Here is a 17813-nt window from a genome sequence, read left to right on the forward strand (position 1 = left end):
GTGTGCTTGACCCTGTCGAAGGCCTTCTTTAGATCAAGTCCAAGTATTGCCCTCAAGCCCGCCCCGTGGTATCTATGACTTGCTCCTTTAGTTGTATCATGGTGTCTTGTGTAGAGAGCCCTCTTCTGAAGCCAATTGTGTTGCTGTGGTACAGGTCGTTTGACTCCAGGTAGCCGTTAACTCTACTCAGGCAAGCGTGCCCCATCACTTTACCAACGCAGGAAGTGAGAGAGATCGGCCGCATGTTCTGTATTTCTAAGGGTTTACCCGGCTTGGGGATGAGGATCACGTCGGACCTCTTCCATTCGTCGGGTATCCCGCCGTTCCGCCAGCACTCGTTGATGTAGTCTGTCAAGCAGCTCGTTGCCTGGTCGTCCAGGTTCCGGAGCATCTTGTTGGTCACTTTGTCGGGGCCCGGAGCCGACTTGGTCTTGATGGTCTGCAGGACCGCCTTGATTTCTTGCTGGGAGAAATCTCTGTCGAGGTCTTCGTTGGGAGAGCCCGAGTAGTTCCGGTGTTCAACGGCTGGAGGTCTCTCAAGGTAGAGCTTGACGATTTCATCACCCATTTCACGGATGTTTCCTTTGTACTTGTGTGTGAGCTTGGTCATTTCCGCTTTCGCCGCTGTCTTCGTTCCCGACGGGTCGAGCAGGTGCTTGAGGATCTTCCACGTCTTGCCCGTGTTGATGTTGCCGTCCATGGCGTCGCATACCTCCTCCCAATCCTGATTGCATAACTGGGCGCAGTGTGCTTCGATGGTCTTGTTTAGTTCCGCGATTTTGCGCCTTAGATTTCTATTGTATTTTTGCCCTTGCAGCCGTTTCTGGATGGATTTTTTGGCTTGTACGAGGTGCGCGAGCCTGCTGTCCATCCGCGGGGAGTGACCACCACCGTTGGCGTCGTCTTCATGTTCGCGTCGAGCTTCCCAGTCGTCCCACTCCATCTCGGTCGTGGCCTTTTCTACGTCTCGTAGCAGCTCTCCGTTCCATTCCTCTATGTTTCTTATGGGTCCCTGTTCTTTTTCGTCTCTGATTTTGCGGAATTTGTCCCAGTCTACTAGCCGGCACTTATGTTTTATTCCCTTCGTGAAGCGGGCCTCTCCTAGGGCTATGCTGAGTATCCTGTGATCGCTCCCCAGGTCCTCGAAGGTGTTCTCCCAGGTGATTCTCCCGGCTCTCCTGCATAGCGTTAGGTCTGGTGTGGTGTCCCTATGGGGGCCCGCACCCACTCTGGTGTGTGAGGCCGGCTCGTTGAGAAGGGTTGGGCCGGCCTTTTCTATGAGGTCGGCCAGATTTTTTCCCTTCTTGGACGAGTGTCCATATCCCCACTGCATGTGTGGAGCGTTGAAGTCCCCTCCGATGACGAGCCTGTTGTCGCCGGCGATGGTCAACGTTTCGTTTATTAAATCTTCGAAATTGTGTGTTAGGCCTTTTTTGGACGGGCTGCTGCAGACGTTCAGGATGAAAGTGCTGCTCTCCTTCTTGCTGCGTGGCACGACTTCTATGAGGATGTGGCTAATGTCCGTAATTTTTCTCATAATTCTCGGGATCGCGACCAGTCCTTTTTTGACTAATGTGGTCACGACTATATCCCTCCCCGTCCCATTTGTGCGTTGTTTGTGGGTGGCGTACCCGGCAATTTTGGCGTGGTCAAATGTTTCCTGGAGAATGATTACGTCGGGCTTTTGTCTTTTTGCAGTCAATTTAATGTGTTCTGTCATTGTTGCTTTTTTGTTTGAGAAGCTGCGGCAGTTCCACTGCCAGATGACGAGTCTTCCCTTTTTGGTGCCCGCCATCTTTACGAGAGCTTCTTCTCCAGCTCTGCGAGCCGCCTGTCGTCCTTTAGGGCCTGCGCCTTCCTCTCTGCCTCGCTGTCACTAATGCGCTCCGCCAGCATCTCGAACATTTTCTCCATTTTGTCAGAGAGTTTGTTGAGCATGTCCTCAAGGACGTCAGTTTTTTTTGTGCTAGGTCGGGGTCTCTTGACCTCCTGTACCGAAGCGACCTGTTCGTTGGTCTTGGTCTCCGGGATTTTACGCTTTGCGCCCAGTGGGTGTGCTACATCTGCTAACACATCCACTTCCTTCTCCATGGCTTCGGTGGATGGGGTGGAGACGGAGGCGAAGGCGGCTGACGGGGGCGACGATTGTGTCTGCATTTTGGTAAGTATTTCATTAAGCGTTTTCTGTAGTTCATCAATTTTTTAGGCTGATTCGCTGTTTTGTTTTTTTGCCTTTTCTAGCTCCTGTCTGAGTAGCTGATTTTCCGTTCGATATTCCTTCACGCGTTCCTCTATGTGATCGTACCTGCCCCTATCGTTAGTGGTATTGCCGGACCTTCCCGATTCGCGATTGGCCACTACGTCTGACCAGCTCACCTTTGCTGGTGTCGTCTGTTCTTGCTTCTTCCCCTTCGTTTCGGGCTTCGTCCCCCTCGAGGTGGATATGGACCCACTCCCGGTCCTGTCCCTGTTCCTGGACCTCGAGGTCGGTCGTCCCCGCGCTCCCGGCCTAGACCTGGATCTGGATCTGTCCCTGGACCTCGAGATCGGTCGTCCCCGCGCTCCCGGCCTGGACATGGATCTGGATCTGGACCTGGACTTGGATCTGGGTGCGGGAGATGGTTGTGTGTGGTTGCTTTCCCCGCCGTCAGGGTCTTGTGAGCCGGCTACTCGCAAGAGTTCTTCCTCGTTTCTTCTCGCTGTCCACCTTCTTAGTTTTACCATGTACGGCGTCTTGTATTTAGCCCTGCAAGTCCGGTCTGCCATGGGGTGAGCTTCTCCGCAGAGCTTGCATTTAGGTGTGCATTCGTGGTCTTTGGCCGGGCTTTTGCTACCGCACGCTGATCGGCGCGGCATGTTCTTTTTTTTCACTTCTGCTGAAACCCCGCGTGGCCTTGGCGTGGAATCGTTTCATCATTTAGTAAAAATGATTGCGAACGACCTTTACAGGACTCCGCCGAATCCGTCAGGTGCAATTTCATAATGAAAACGCGAAACGACTTCTGAAACGATGAAATGTTTATTTTGCTCTATATAATTACTCGTTCCGGGCTTCTTCTACATTCATCCAAAGTTGAGGCACCAGGTAAGCAGCTGTCGTTGCCGTACGAAGCTCCACCGGGTGCTATCAGCGGAAAGAATGTAAATTACAAGCATGTATCATTTTGGTATATTGACCTAACAGGAGTATTGCGTGTAGAGGCGAAACGTGCGTAAGTGGTGAATGAGCGGCATTACAGATAAATTCACTTTTACGTACATTTCGCAGCAAAGATTCCTCCCAAACAATGTCATAAAATCTGAAAAAAACATCCGATTTTCAAGCATCCCTCCCTTCCTGAGCATTATTTCCTGCACTTTAAGAGCATAAATGCACGGGTGACTGCGCGCTTCCAAAACAACTTGGCCTCAGTCGTCGCGATGGTACGCCAAGTACACAAAGGTGGCTACAACACAAGCTCAGCCAGACTATGTTACACGCTCGCAGAATGCCTTCTAGTCGCACTCAAGGCAGATTCGTGGGTGCAAAGCCTGTTTTCAGTCGCTCAGAATACATAAATGTCAAGTTCTTGCGCTCCTCCGTGTTATCTTTTACGCGTCCTGCCGGCGCAAGCAACACTCCCGTGTTATCACTCTCGGCAATCGCTCGTCGCGTTTTCGACAAGCATGAGTACTGAAATAAGGTACAAGGTAAATATACCTGGTAACGAAGCTTCCATAGGAGCCCATACGTTCAAAACATGGCGGTCCATCGGCGGTTCATGGGGCTTAGCGCCATCTGTATGTGGTGGGAACACTTCCGGCGGAAGAAAAAGTAATGTGACGCCATGTCCGTTAAAAGCAGAAGTGACGTCATGCTATTTTCAAAGGCGCGAAATTTGTTTTGTTGTCGTGCCTTTGGAGCTATATATTCAAATGCCCCGCCATTCGACTTGATTGGCGTTTCGAGCTTTCAGCGTGGAAAGCGATGCAGGAAAAGGCCAGCCGTACGGTTGTCGAAATCGCATCCCTGCCTAGAACATACTTTCTTTGGAGGCCGACGAAAGCTTTAGGTGTAGAGTGCTGATCCTATTGTCGGATGCTAAGCCCGTCGGCCAGCGCAGTCGCGCGAAAACAACTACACAATTATCTGGCGGTCGTAACTCACTACTTTTGACTGAACAGATTAAGAAGCGATGAAGCTACCCGCGTCACCAAATTCAGACAAACTTCGACAAGCAAGAAAGCACAAACTGTGAGGGGGGCGTATTTCAACAGGTCAACTTTACGAGTGCACCTTTCCGCCCATTTCAAGACGTGCATTGCATTGCGAGTGATAGTGGCGTCAACACCCCCTGTAGCGATGGGCGCTGAAACGAAATGCATTTATTAATAATAATGAAATTAAATAAACTTGTATTTTCTTAACTCTTCACGAATATATAAAATTGACTAGGAATTTTATTTTCGTTGAATGAATCTAACTGTGACTCGCTTGAAATAAAAAACGCGTTTTTCTTTCCCAATGTTTGTTCCCTCCAAACATAGTCGCGCTTCAATCGCTGCTCCCATAACCCCCCGTGCTGATGTCGGTGACAATCCGTACTGAACCGCTTTTCGCCCGAAGCTTCGCGACCTATATGAATCGACCTTGTAAGGTATATGTTGTTGCAGGGCTATAAAATGCGTCACAAACTTGTCCCACTAAAATTCAGTACACGCAAAACTAACTCACTATGGCCGGCTTGCTTTTTTGCTAACAGCTTCACAACCCCAGGCGCGGCGAGCATGCCTCAAAATATCCCAAAAAGTCACCAAATGAATTACAATACTTTTTTGGGTCAGAGAATGTGTCACGAACTTCTACCAGTAAGATTCAGTACACGCGAAACTGCGGCACACAGCAGAGCTGCTTTTCGCTAACTGCGCCGTTACGCCGAGCACGGCCACTGTGCTTGAAAAGTACCCCAAAAATTAGCGAAATTAGTTACAATAATGCCTAGGGTCTGAGAAAGTGCCAAAACTTGTCCCGGTAAGATTCAGTACACGCGAAACTGCGTCACACGGCCAAGGTACTTTTCGTAACAAAGCCAGGTGCGGCGAGCGTGCCCAAAACTACTGAAATGTTTTAATTATGCTTTGGCTTATAGAAAGCGTCACAAACATCTCCCAGTACGAGTAATTGATGATGATGATTCGGGATTTTTATGGCGCAGCAGCCGTGCAGACTATAATGCGCCAAGAACATGATTTTCGTATTAGCTTATTTGTTTAAATGCTGTAAAATGGTGTAAATGGCCAGGTAAATATATAAAACATGAAATGTGCTACATTTCTTGTAGGATTCCTGTGGCTTTTAAAAAGTTAAAAGTATCTTCATGTGGGACCAGTGGTTCATCGCTCAATAAGAACATAGGATGGATAGGGATTCTTTTTACGTAAAAAAATCTTAAAATATCTTTCCCTCCATTTTTCTAAGCCAGGACATGTTATTAAAATATGTAGCACGGTTAAAATTTCACCGCAGTGTTGGCATGTTGGTTGTGGTTTGTTATTAAGTAACTATGTGTCAGCCTTGTGTGACCAATTCTTAAGCGACATAAAATAACCTCGTAAAATCTTTGTCTGTAGCGACAACTCTGCCATTCTCGTAGAATAGGTTTTATGCAATAAAGCTTGTTAAGTTTTTCTTGATCCCACACTTTCTGCCAGTGTTTCTTAACTGCTATTTTTAAAGTGGCTTTATAATCTTGCCAAGGTAGGCCAACATCATGTAGCTCCAAATCTTTGGTACTGACTGCCATAAAATCTGCTCTTTCATTACCGGGAATTCCTACGTGACTAGGAATCCAGCAGAAAGTGACATTTAACGCTCTCTTGTGACATGTTGTGTATTGTTTTTGTATTTTCTTCAGTAGATTATTTCTAGATGGTAACCTAGATGCGAGAGCTTGAAGAGAGCTCAAGGAGTCGCTAAATATAACAGATTGGTTATTTCCTCTTTTCAGGATGTCTTCAAGAGCTAACGAAATGGCATAAAGTTCTGCAGTAAAGACAGTAGCCTGACTTGGAAGTCTCATTTGTTTTTCAAATTGATTTGATGTCACTGCAGCGCCTACATTGCCATTGCTTTTTGATCCATCTGTAAAGTATTTCACGCAAAAATTATATTCTGATTCTATTTCTAAATATTCGCTTAGTAACGCCTCTCTTGGTGAAAATTGTTTTCTGTTTTTTGTTAACCTAAAGTCGCATTGCGCATGTTTCATCTCCCAGGGAGCAAAAGAAGGTTCATCTTGCAAGAACTTATTTCTTACGTCGAAACATAGGTCCGCATTCAGCTTTTGGTACCTGATGAAAAAGGAAGGAATGATTGCCGGTTTGTTGCTAAAATGTATTTCAAAGCGCGGCCTTGTAAATAGTCGTCTACAAGGATGCGTTGAACAGGACAGTACTCTCATTATGTACATGTTTCCAAGAAATAGTCTTCTGTGTTCCAAAGACAGCTGGTTGGTTTCTGCATACAAGCTTTGTACGGGAGACGTACGAAACGCGCCAGAACACAGACGTAGTCCGAGAGGATGCACCGGATCAAGAACCTCTAATGCTGACTTTCGAGCTCAGCCGTACACAAAACATCCGTAGTCTAATTGTGACCGGACAACTGCATTGTATATGCGAAGCAGACATATTCTATCTGAACCCCATGATCGGTGGGATAGGAGCTTTATTAAATTGATGGATTTCAGACATTTCTGTTTTGCATAAGCGATGTGCGCTTTGAAGTTGAGTTTTTTGTCAAAGATCACACCAAGAAATTTGTGTTCGTTCTTTACTGTGATTTGTTTCCCTTTATTATGTAATGTTGGGTCCGGTGTGAGCCTTCGGTATTGACTGAAAGGCACGCATATTGTTTTTTCTGCGCAAAATTTAAAACCATTTTCGTTTGCCCATCGCAGTATAGAGTTTACACCTAACTGCAGTTGGCGTTCGCAAGTAGCCATATTACAAGAGGAAAAACAAAGTTGAATGTCATCGACTTACAACGAATACATTAGGGAAGAAGGAATAACTGTACTTATCAAATTGAGCTTCACTAAAAATAGTGTAACGCTCAATACTCCACCTTGCGGCACTCCGTTCTTCTGTACAAAACAGTTGGAGAAAGTTGGGCCAAACATCACCTGAAAAGTTCTGTCCTCCAGATAGCTTTTGATTATACCAAGCATGTGCCCTTTTATTCCGTATCTGTTCAAGTCAATTAAAATCCCATGTCTCCACGTCGTATCATATGCTTTTGATAAGTCAAAGAAAACGGAGACGCAATGTTGCCTTTGGACGAAAGATTCACGGATTTTTGTTTCTAACCGGACTAATTGGTCGATTGTACTGCGATTGACTCTAAAGCCACAGTGGTACTGATCAAGTAACCCGTTACTTTCCAAAAGGTGCACAAGCCGTTTGTTAACCATTCTTTTGAATGTTTTTCCTAAACAACTGGTTAAGGCAATGGGGCGATAACTGTTAGGGGCAGAGCGTGGCTTTCCAGGTTTTAGAAATGGTAGAACAATCGCCTTCTTCCATGCTTTTGGAAAATAGCCTTCCGCCCACAACCTGTTGAAGAGGTGAAGGATTGTGTCGTACGTGTTCATGTGTAGGTGTCGCAGCATTTCGTAGTGCATGTTGTCCGGACCTGCTGAATGGCTCTTCCCTAAATATATCGCATCGAAGAGTTCAGTTTTTGTGAAAGGACAGTTATATGGCTCAGTGCTATTCAGTGATATCCGAAGATCTTTCTTTTCTGCAGTGGCCTTTATCTTAAGAAACTCGGGCGTGTAGTGAACGTCACTCGAAATTTCAGCAAAGTGCTCGCCAAGTACATTTGCTTGACCTTTAAGATCCCTTTCCTCGTCAAATATAGGGAGCGTGTATTCTGTATGAATACCGTCAATTTTTTTCACTTTCTCCGAGACTAATTTACTTGTTGTGTGACTGTTTATAGAGCTCACATATTTCATCCATGATTTCCTTTTTGCTATCCGTCTTTCCCTTCTAGCCTCACTGCGCTTTTGTTTAAAAAACAATAAATTTTCGAAAGTTGGGTACCTGTTTAGTCGAGACCATGCACAGTTTTGTTTCCTACGAGCTTTATCACACGCATCATTCCACCACGGTTTTGGTCTACGTGGCAGCTTCCCTTGTGAAAGTGGTATGGACTTTTCAGCTGCATCTAATATTTGTTTCGTTATCGCATCACATAAGTCATCAATATTGAGTGCGATGACATCATCAATCCTTATTTCGGAGCTTTCCAAAAAAAGAAACCAGTCTGCTTTACCCAGCTTCCATCTCTGTCTTCGTGCTGGCATTGTTGGAGGCGCGTCGATCGGCTTGAGTATAATAGGGTAGTGGTCGCTGCCACGTGGGTTTTCCCTCACGTCCCAAGTAAAAAACCCGGCAAGTGACGGCGTGCCACAGGAGAGGTCAATGCTTGAAGTAGATTGTGATTGAGCAATAAAATATGTTGGCTTTCCATCATTAAAAAGATACAAATTGCAGTTGTCTAAAAATTCTTCTACCATTTTGCCCCTTGCGTCAGTGTGGCTACGGCCCCAGATGTCATTATGAGCATTAAAATCACCCAATAAAAGGAAAGGTTCTGGAAGTTCTTCCACGAGATTTTCTAATTCTTTTCTTGTGATATTCTTACCTGGTGGTAAGTACAGGGAGCATACTGTTATTGTTTTTTCTATCTGAACCTTTACTGCAACAGCTTCTAGGTTGCTGTTAAGCTTCACTTCACGTACTGGGACTCCTTGAGCAACCACTATAGCGACTCCTCCGGATGCGACTGAAGACTGTTCCCTATCTTTTCGAAAGATGCCATATCGACGCAGAGGTTGTTTATGGCAACCTTTCAAATGACTTTCTTGCAAACACATAAGAGAAGCCTCAGCGTCCTCGAAAAGGTCGTAAATGTCATCTATATTAGTTCTTAAACCACGGCAGTTCCACTACACAATAGTAGCCATATTTGATGATGTGGATTATCAAGTACTTCACGAAGAGATTCTATGTAAAAGGTCACAAAGATGACATATGTAAATGAGCAAGAAACTTGCTAAAATGCTTTTCAGGTCACGTCTCCTTGGCAGGGGGAATGACCGGAAGTCTACCCCCTCTGTGTTTTCCAGGGGGAATACCCGACTTTTTGGTTTGCCTACCAGATGTAGGCTCCTTTGTTTGATTCGTGTCCGGCGGACACACTTCCATCATATCATCGCCCTTTGGGCGTTCATCATTGATGGTGCTTGATGAAGGTGCCGACTTCTTGGAAAGAAAGCGGTCCTTCGGCACCAATGGTGAGACCTTCGTGGCCTCTACCGCGTGCTGACTGACGTCAGCCCCAGCAGAAGCCTCTGGGCCTCTTGGGAGAGGTTTGTCTGTTTTTTCACTGGGTGAGGAGGGCCGGAGTGCTGACACTTTGTCCAGCAGCTCCACTTGTGTTCCAACTGACACCATCGGCGGCGCACGCCCTCTATGCACAGCCTGCGCGTAAGTACCTCTATCGGCAAACGCGACTCTCTTTTTGGCTTCAATGTATGATATGTTCTCCCGTACCTTCAATGCAATCACTTCTTTTTCTTTTTTCCACTCAGGACAAGATCTGGAAAACGCCGCGTGCTGGCCCGCGCAGTTTGCACAGCACAGCTCGCTTGTGCACGTTTCATCACCATGGTCTGGTTGACCGCATTTAGCACAGGTTGCTCGTCCGCGACATGACTGGGATCCGTGGCCATATTTCTGACACCGAAAGCACCAGCGGGGATTGGGCAAATATGGTCTTACTCTAAGGTACAGGTAAGTGGCCTTAACGGCACTTGGAAGCGTTAAGGAGTTGAAGGTCAGCACAATGTGTTTGGTCGGAGTTTCAATGTTATTTTTTCTAAATTTAATTCGTCTTGCACATAGAACACCCTGATCTCTCAAGGCTTCTTCGATTTCCTCGTCTGTGCACTTTACGAGTTCTGCCTGTGAAATCACACCCTTCGCGTAGTTCAGTGTACGATGTGGGGAGACAGACACACTGTTCTCACCGACCTTCTCAAGTTTCTTAATCTGCCTGCTATGCTCAGCCGTCATAACTTCGAGCAAGAGGTCTCCAGAATTCATTTTCTTTGCTTTGTAGGTCTCACCAATACACTCGTTAAGTGCCTTGGCGATGAGGAAAGGGGACATGTCTTGAATTTTTCGTTCAGTTTCAGACGTGATGACAAAAAATTTTGTGAAGCTATCACTAGGTTTACTGAAGTTCATTACCTCGGTCCGGTGCCTTTTCGGCCTCCGATCAGGTTTTGCTGAAGAGGGGGTTCTATCCATGAAATTGTACATACTTTCGGCAGCTAAGCTGGCCGCCCACCATGGAGCCCAACATGGGAGTGTATTAAAAACCACTAGCCATACATAACTGCTATAACCATATAACCATGACCAAGGAAGGCCACGCCCACATGGTTAACCCTCGCCGCCCGGAATCTTGGAAATGAAATGAAGTAAAAAGGAGATAGGAAAGGTCAAAAGTGAGAGAGAAAGACGAAGATTTCAGTAGAGAGAGACAGGAAGAGGCGACTGCCGATTTCCCCCGGGTGGGTCCGTCCTGGGGTGCCGTCTATGTGAAGCAGAGGCCAAAGGGGTGTGTTGCCTCCGCCGGGGTGCCTTAAAGGTCCAAACACCCAGCATCAGCTCAACCCCCAGGATCCCCCTTTCCCCAGACACGGCTAAGCCGCGCACGGCTACACGCGGGAGGGTCCAACCCTCGTGTGCTCGGGTACGTGGTGTCGCAACACACCAAACGCCTGCTGACGCAGACGCCCCTGCGGGGAGTACGAGTAATTAACTCAAATTAACTAGGCTTGGACGGCGGCGCTGTTGTTCGATAACTGCGTCACTATATAGGTTCAGTTTTGAGCAGTAAGCCTAAATGTGCTTGAAGTGCGTCGCAAACTGTCAAACAATATTCCTCACCTTGCTGTAGTCCAGTAGTGCAGCTGTGCCGTGTCGAAATGCAGACGGAACACAAAAGAACGCTGGGAGCCCAAAAAACGGACTACATCCAAAAGAGACAGGTCGCCAAGCACGCGAGCTTCACATGCGCAGCCGGCCTCGCTCACTCCTGCGGCTTGTCTGGCGAGCCGCTAGCTTGTTGCTAGGCAACGCAACAAAAATAAGTCGCAAAGTATAAGTTCATTTACACGCAAAACTTTTCGTGGGAAAGGATAAAAAAATAAAACGTTGTATGTAAGCTTATTTAACATTCTTTTTTTTATGCTCGCGTCAACTAACGGATGGAGTTGAAACTAGGCGTGACGTGTTTCCTGCTGCCAGTTTTTGAAGAGTGTCCCCTCTTGTTGAATTTCTTTATTTATGCTAAAAGCACAGCACGGTATACGGAGCTATTTTAGCACAGCCACAGTTGTAAATCAACATTATTTTCCAAAATGCCTTCCCTAAGAAAAAAAAATCACTGATTGCTGTATTAATATTGCAATATTTTATTTCTTTATATTGAAATTCCAATGTTTTATATAAGAAATATTCCTGCTGTAACATAACCGGTCACAACGTCCACGCCGGCTAAGCTCTGTTCCTTTATCTGACTGGCTTTGACGCCGCCACTGTGCCGTAGGAAAATCCGTAGTCCATCATAGCGCGCGTCCGCGGTTTCACGGGTTTTACAGAGCCATTGACTGTGTGTGCCTTTCTTTGCCTGCGCTCGTTTTGGCTACGGCGATTCGCGCCAACTGTGCGCCGGTCTGTTCTTCAAGCGGCTATCTCGGTGCGCGGTCTACGAGGTATGGAAGTCACCTGCTTGCTGAGAGTGGGCAGTAATGGGCCCATAAGGAAACTGAAGCTCAGCGAGCCAAATTTGCCTGGCCTTAAAGACTGCGCGAGGAAGTACAGCCTGCTTGCTGCGGAAATAGATTTCAGCAAGGACAGATTTCAGGTAAAACTCACTTCATTGGTTCACGATTGTGAGGTAGTGTAAAGTGTGTTATAAGAGATGTTTTCAAACCGTTTATGCTCAGGAAAGCAGCGATTTGGGCTGGTCGCTGCGGCGTTTACGAAAACGGAACTATAACATTGCACGGACATACGATCTAAGCGTGCAGACATCGGTATTCCTGCAAAAAAAAAATATATGCCGTTTTAATTTAACGCTGCGTGTGTGTCAGATTACTGTGGCGTGTGTTTTAGCACTCTTATATTTCCGTCTCCAAGTTCTTTCCTGAACGAGGGGCGTTCGTTCGACCACCATCGTGGTGTACGATTGACGTGAAAATTTCAGTGCCTGCTTAGCACGCGCAGATGCACGCATGGCCATCGATTCCGCGGGTTGCGCTGTGATTTTTAGATTGCCGGCACAACACTTCTCTATTTCAAGCCTTATTATAGCGCGAGCCTTGTTAGGGGAGGTGACTTGGCTGCTTTGCTGAGTCCACGTGTCGTCGAGTCCCACCGTTGCCAATATTGTGTTAGGAGGCACATCGGCTTAAGGAGTTTCTCACGTAAAATCCAAGGAAAACGTTATTGCCGTAAAGTTCATCTGTTTTACTTTTTACATTTGGACCTCTGTATTTTACATGTTTAGGGCATTGCTTCGAAATAGGTGTGCGTTATGATGATGCCATGCATGAACCAATCTTTACGAAGCAGATAGAGTTATTAACTTGAGATTCGCCGACTGCTACTGTTTCTGTTCAGCAGTTTGGTTTTTCTTATTAGCAATTGAACATTGTTACGTTATTTGTTCAGTTTCTTTAGGGAGCGCCAAGGCGCCCTCGTAAGATGTGAGCGATCCGGAAAGATTCCCACTACATTGTATATTATCAGAAATCTTCCACCTCAATTTTGTATATTGGATGTCAAAGTGATATATAAGCTGTTCAGTCCATGGCTGATGTTGCATTATCTTTCCTTGTTCTGGTACATATGACAGGCGCTGGGCAAGGAATTCAACGAATACATTGATGTCATCGAAGATAATGCAATACCAGATAAGGCCTATGTGCAGGTTTTGAAAACACATGTGTGATGTGTGGTGCGCGACATGGTGCGGTGATCGGGACGGTCAGGAGCAGACGACAAGGAGTGCGCGCGCCGAGGCAAATTCCGTGCTGGAAGGTGAAAAACGACAACACCGAAGAGCGTCCGGCACGTGAACGTGCGGCGCAAGAAAAACAACTAAAAGAAGAAAAGCAAACCAATTAGGAAAGACCACGGGGCGTCCGGCAGCCAATCAGAGAATGCCTAATCGTTCAGACTAGGATACATAGCGCAAAAATTATGACACAGGGACAAGAAGAACGCAGGACGAGCGCTAACTTTCAACAATTGATTTATTGCAGCTGGTGGGTACACATATACTCACTGGGACGCCACTGCAATAGAACACACTGAAGGGAAGGAGGAAAAAGACAGTCATGTGACCATTATGCCCAAAAATTCAAGCTCTTTCCTTGATAAAAATATAGACGGCATGCTAACGCACTCGTCACCTGCTCTGGCTATCCCGGCTGCTTCCACAATTTCCCTCGTAATCTTATTCCTGTGGCGATAGACAACAACAGTTTGTTTTAATAGCGGGAAGCATGGTGCCTTCGCGTCACATTTTCTACAATGGGCAGCCAGATGCCCATCTACATGCACTCGCAATGTTGTGTATAAGATCCCACTCTCGTGTGGGAAGTACTACGTGGGCCAGACGGGCAGATGTTTAAACGTGCGTCTGGCGGAGCATAGAAACAAAGTGGAGAGCATCGCAATAGATGGGCATCTGGCTGCCCATTGTAGAAAATGTGACGCGAAGGCACCATGCTTCCCGCTATTAAAACAAACTGTTGTTGTCTATCGCCACAGGAATAAGATTACGAGGGAAATTGTGGAAGCATCCGAGATAGCCAGAGCAGGTGACGAGTGCGTTAGCACGCCGTCTATATTTTTATCAAGGAAAGAGCTTGAATTTTTGGGCATAATGGTCACATGACTGTCTTTTTCCTCCTTCCCTTCAGTGTGTTCTATTGCAGTGGCGTCCCAGTGAGTATATATGTACCGACCAGCTGCAATAAATCAATTGTTGAAAGTTAGCGCTCGTCCAGTGTTCTGCTTGTCCCTGTGTCAAAATTTTTGCGCTATGTATCCTAGTCTGAATGTATCCCACCAACACGCCCAAACTTCTTGCCTGCGAAAATGCCTAATCGGCCAGAGAGAAGAAAAAGCGTGGTGCGCTGGGAGACGCAGGAGAGACGCAGGGGAGACGCCGGAGAGTTCCAGGAAGCGACGACAGGAGGAGGTCAACCACCGGAGCGGGAGTTGAAGACGGGCCGTCGGGTTCCGGACCCGAGCCACCAGGACTTCACCCGACCGAGGCCTCCTGCCAGCCCGTTCCTGTGCGTCGCCCGTCTACCCGAGCGTGCCGCCGGCTGCTCAAGGCCGGTGAGCGTCTGCGCCCGTGGGCAGAACGAGAACAGTCCGGCTACGGGCCCGAGTTCTACGCCAGCTTCCCGGCCTGAACGCCGTCCCCGTCTGTCGTGCCGCCTGCTGCCCGAGGCCGGCGTTCGAGCTTCTGTGCCCGTGGGCAGGACAAGAGCAGTCGGGCTACGGGCCCGAGCTCTACACCCAGCTGCCCGGCCAGAACGCCGCCGCCGTCAGCTCGTGCCACCAAGCCGCCTGCTTTACCTCTCCAAGCCAGAGCTGGCGCGCTCCGGTCGCCTGGTCTGCCATTCCACACCCCGACCTTTGGTGAGACCGGCGCAACTCCTTGCGCCAACTTGTCGCCGCTTCTCCGCATCGAGACGGTTATGCGTCCCTGCCGTTGTGGCAAGCCCGGACTCGCGCACTAGTTAGCTTCACACTAGCCCCAAATGTGTCTTACCGCCGTGATGTCTATTTGAGTGTTTATTTTATTCTTTCTATTTCTTTCTATCAGTTACTTCAAGCCTTTTTTGTTCCATTAAAAGTTTGTGTGTGTGTTCGAAATCAACGGCTTTGTCCTCAATTGGTTTCTCGGAGGCTCGGCCTAAGAGAACCGTCAAAACCTTTGAGTACACACGAACCGTTGTCCCCATATTTGGGCATCACAACATGACAGCTGGGGTGAAGAGGTCAGTGGTACATACACAACCTGGAGGTGCACTAAACGTTTCTCTTTCCTGTTGTCTTCATACATTTAATTTCTTCTTTTTGGCGTTCATTGTTTGTGTAATCATCCTTAAAAAAGTCATCAGTTACCGCACGTGCTCAGAAATATCTGATTAAGAGTTATAGGTGTTCGGGCATGGCTCTAAAGGATTTGACACAAAGCAGTAATGTATCTCTGTGCAACACCATTTTCAGAACATTATTTTAAAACTATTTATTGTATTATCCCCTTTCACGTGTCATTTTATATCATTGCTTCTAACAATACGTCTGTTCTGGCACTTAGCAAGACTGATACCAGTACTATAAGTGAAACATTTGTATTGCAGGGTAGCACATCAGGCACAGCAGATGCTGCAGACAGCAACTTTGAGCTGCCCATCACACTTGCTACAACGTATGAATAATTACCAATCATTAACAGCACCTTCATTTTTTTTCATGACGAATGCTTGTCCCAGCGATCTCCAATTACCCATGTCTTGCGCCAACTGACCCTTTCCTATGCCTGAAAATGTTATTTCATTACACCATTTATTTCTCTGCTGTACTTGACTGCACTTCCACCTGCATGGTACCCTTCCAGTAACTCGTAATAGACCACCGATTATCCATTTTGCGTGTTACTTGGTGTGCCCAGCTCCATTCTTAAGTTTTATTATTAACTGGAATTTAACTAGAAGTTAATTAGATTAGAACTAGCTATAGAACAGCTTCCTTTCTATGTTTTCTAATCAAGCAAACTGCCTTCCTGTCTCTGAAGGTTACACTTTACATCTTGTTAGATCGCTCGTTGTGTGGTCCTCAACTTCCAGCCAAGTATTTGCTCTAATAGTACCAAAAGTATTATGTCCTGCCTCCCATTGATGAATAAAAGTACAGCTAGAGTCGCAAAATCTAGTTAAGGTATTAAGTCTTTGCCAAATAAAATGGAATCCTCTTTCTTCTGCTTGAAAATCGATTAGGATTTGTATATTCAATAATGTTATTCATTCATTAGAAAAGTTTATAACAGCTGTGTTTTACCAGTACTCACGTACGGGACAGAAACCTGGAGGCTTACGAAAAGGGTTCTACTTAAATTGAGGACGACACAGCGAGCTATGGAAAGAAGAATGATATGGTGTGACGTTAAAGGATAAGAAAAGAGCTGATTGGGTGAGGGAACAAACGCGAGTTAATGATATCTTATTTGAAATCAAGAAAAAGAAATGGGGGGGGGGGGGGGGCATGGGCAGGACACGTAATGAGGAGGGAAGATAACCGATGGTCATTAAGAGTTACGGAATGGATTCCAAGGGAAGGGAAACGTAGCAGAGGGCGGCAGAAAGTTAGGTGGGCGGGTGAGATTAAGAAGTTTGCAGGGATAACATGACCACAATTAGTACATGACTGGGATAGTTGGAGAAGTATGGGAGAGGCCTTTGCCCTGCAGTGGGCGTAACCAGGCTGCTGCTGCTGATGATGATGATGATGATGATGATGATGATGATGATGATTCATTATGGGCAGTTAACGCATATTTGGAAATTTCTTGAGGCTGTCCTGCCCTTGTTTTTTCTGTGCAGTGAAGAAAACGACGATGGAGTTTCATTTGTGCTCCCAGACCTTGGATTCCTTCAGGCTTCTTCCATAGGGGCCAAGCCATTTGGTTCCTTTTTGACAACAAGAATTGTAGATACCCTGTTTCATGAAATGATGAGACATATTGTGAGCAGGCCATCACAGTAGCTTTGCATCTTTTTTGTTTTGTTTCTCGCCATGTGCTGAGATGGTCACTAAAAATTATAATTATTTCAGGTACCCATCCAGACGGTGCTATCAAAGAGTGGGCCGTGATCTTGTCGTTCGGTACCCAGAGTTAAGAGATGCCTGCGGATGTGGTTACGTAAGTCTAAGTTTCTTAGTTCAATACATAGTGTGTTATTGCTGTAATGGCGTTTGTTTTGTGTTAAGCATTGAGTGTTTTACTTGCCTTTTTTATAATTAGAGGTGTTTTGTTCGCAATAAGTTAAAAATTTTCTTAAATGCCTCATAACCTTTATATCTAAATATAGCTTATCAATGTGGTTGTAATTGAGCACAGAAAGTCTAGCTACAAAACTGTTTATCCAGGTAATTTACTTGGACAGCCGTGATCATGAAAAGGAAGCTTATACTAGAGTCGAATGGAGTGCATAAGTCAGGCATTAATTGCCTAGTCATTATGGGTGGCTTACACTACACTTGAATAGTGTAAAATTGTTGCATTCTACCGGTATTAAATATAGGACATAAACTTGCAGGTAAACAAAGAAGCTTGACAATGAGTTATTGTGGTGCCAGCAATTGAACAAAGTATGTTAGGAGTAACAATAATGACAGGAAGACAGTGTTGTGGATTCAAAAGCAAGTGGGTATAGCCAATATTTTGGGTGACATTAGAGGAAAGAATTAATTAGCTGGCCAAATTATTCATTACACCAGTGGTCTATTAGGATTACAAAATGGGTGTCAAAGGAAGTGCAGTTAACGACAGAGAACTAAGTGGTGTGATGAAGTTAGGAAATTATCAATCATGAGATGAGGTGACCTGGTGCAAGATATGGGTCATTGGGGTCTGCTGGTGGTGGAGGTTCCTGTGATGCAGCGGTCTG

This window comes from Dermacentor variabilis, chromosome 1 (assembly GCF_050947875.1).
Source record: "Dermacentor variabilis isolate Ectoservices chromosome 1, ASM5094787v1, whole genome shotgun sequence".
Classification (NCBI taxonomy): Eukaryota; Metazoa; Arthropoda; class Arachnida; order Ixodida; family Ixodidae; genus Dermacentor; species Dermacentor variabilis.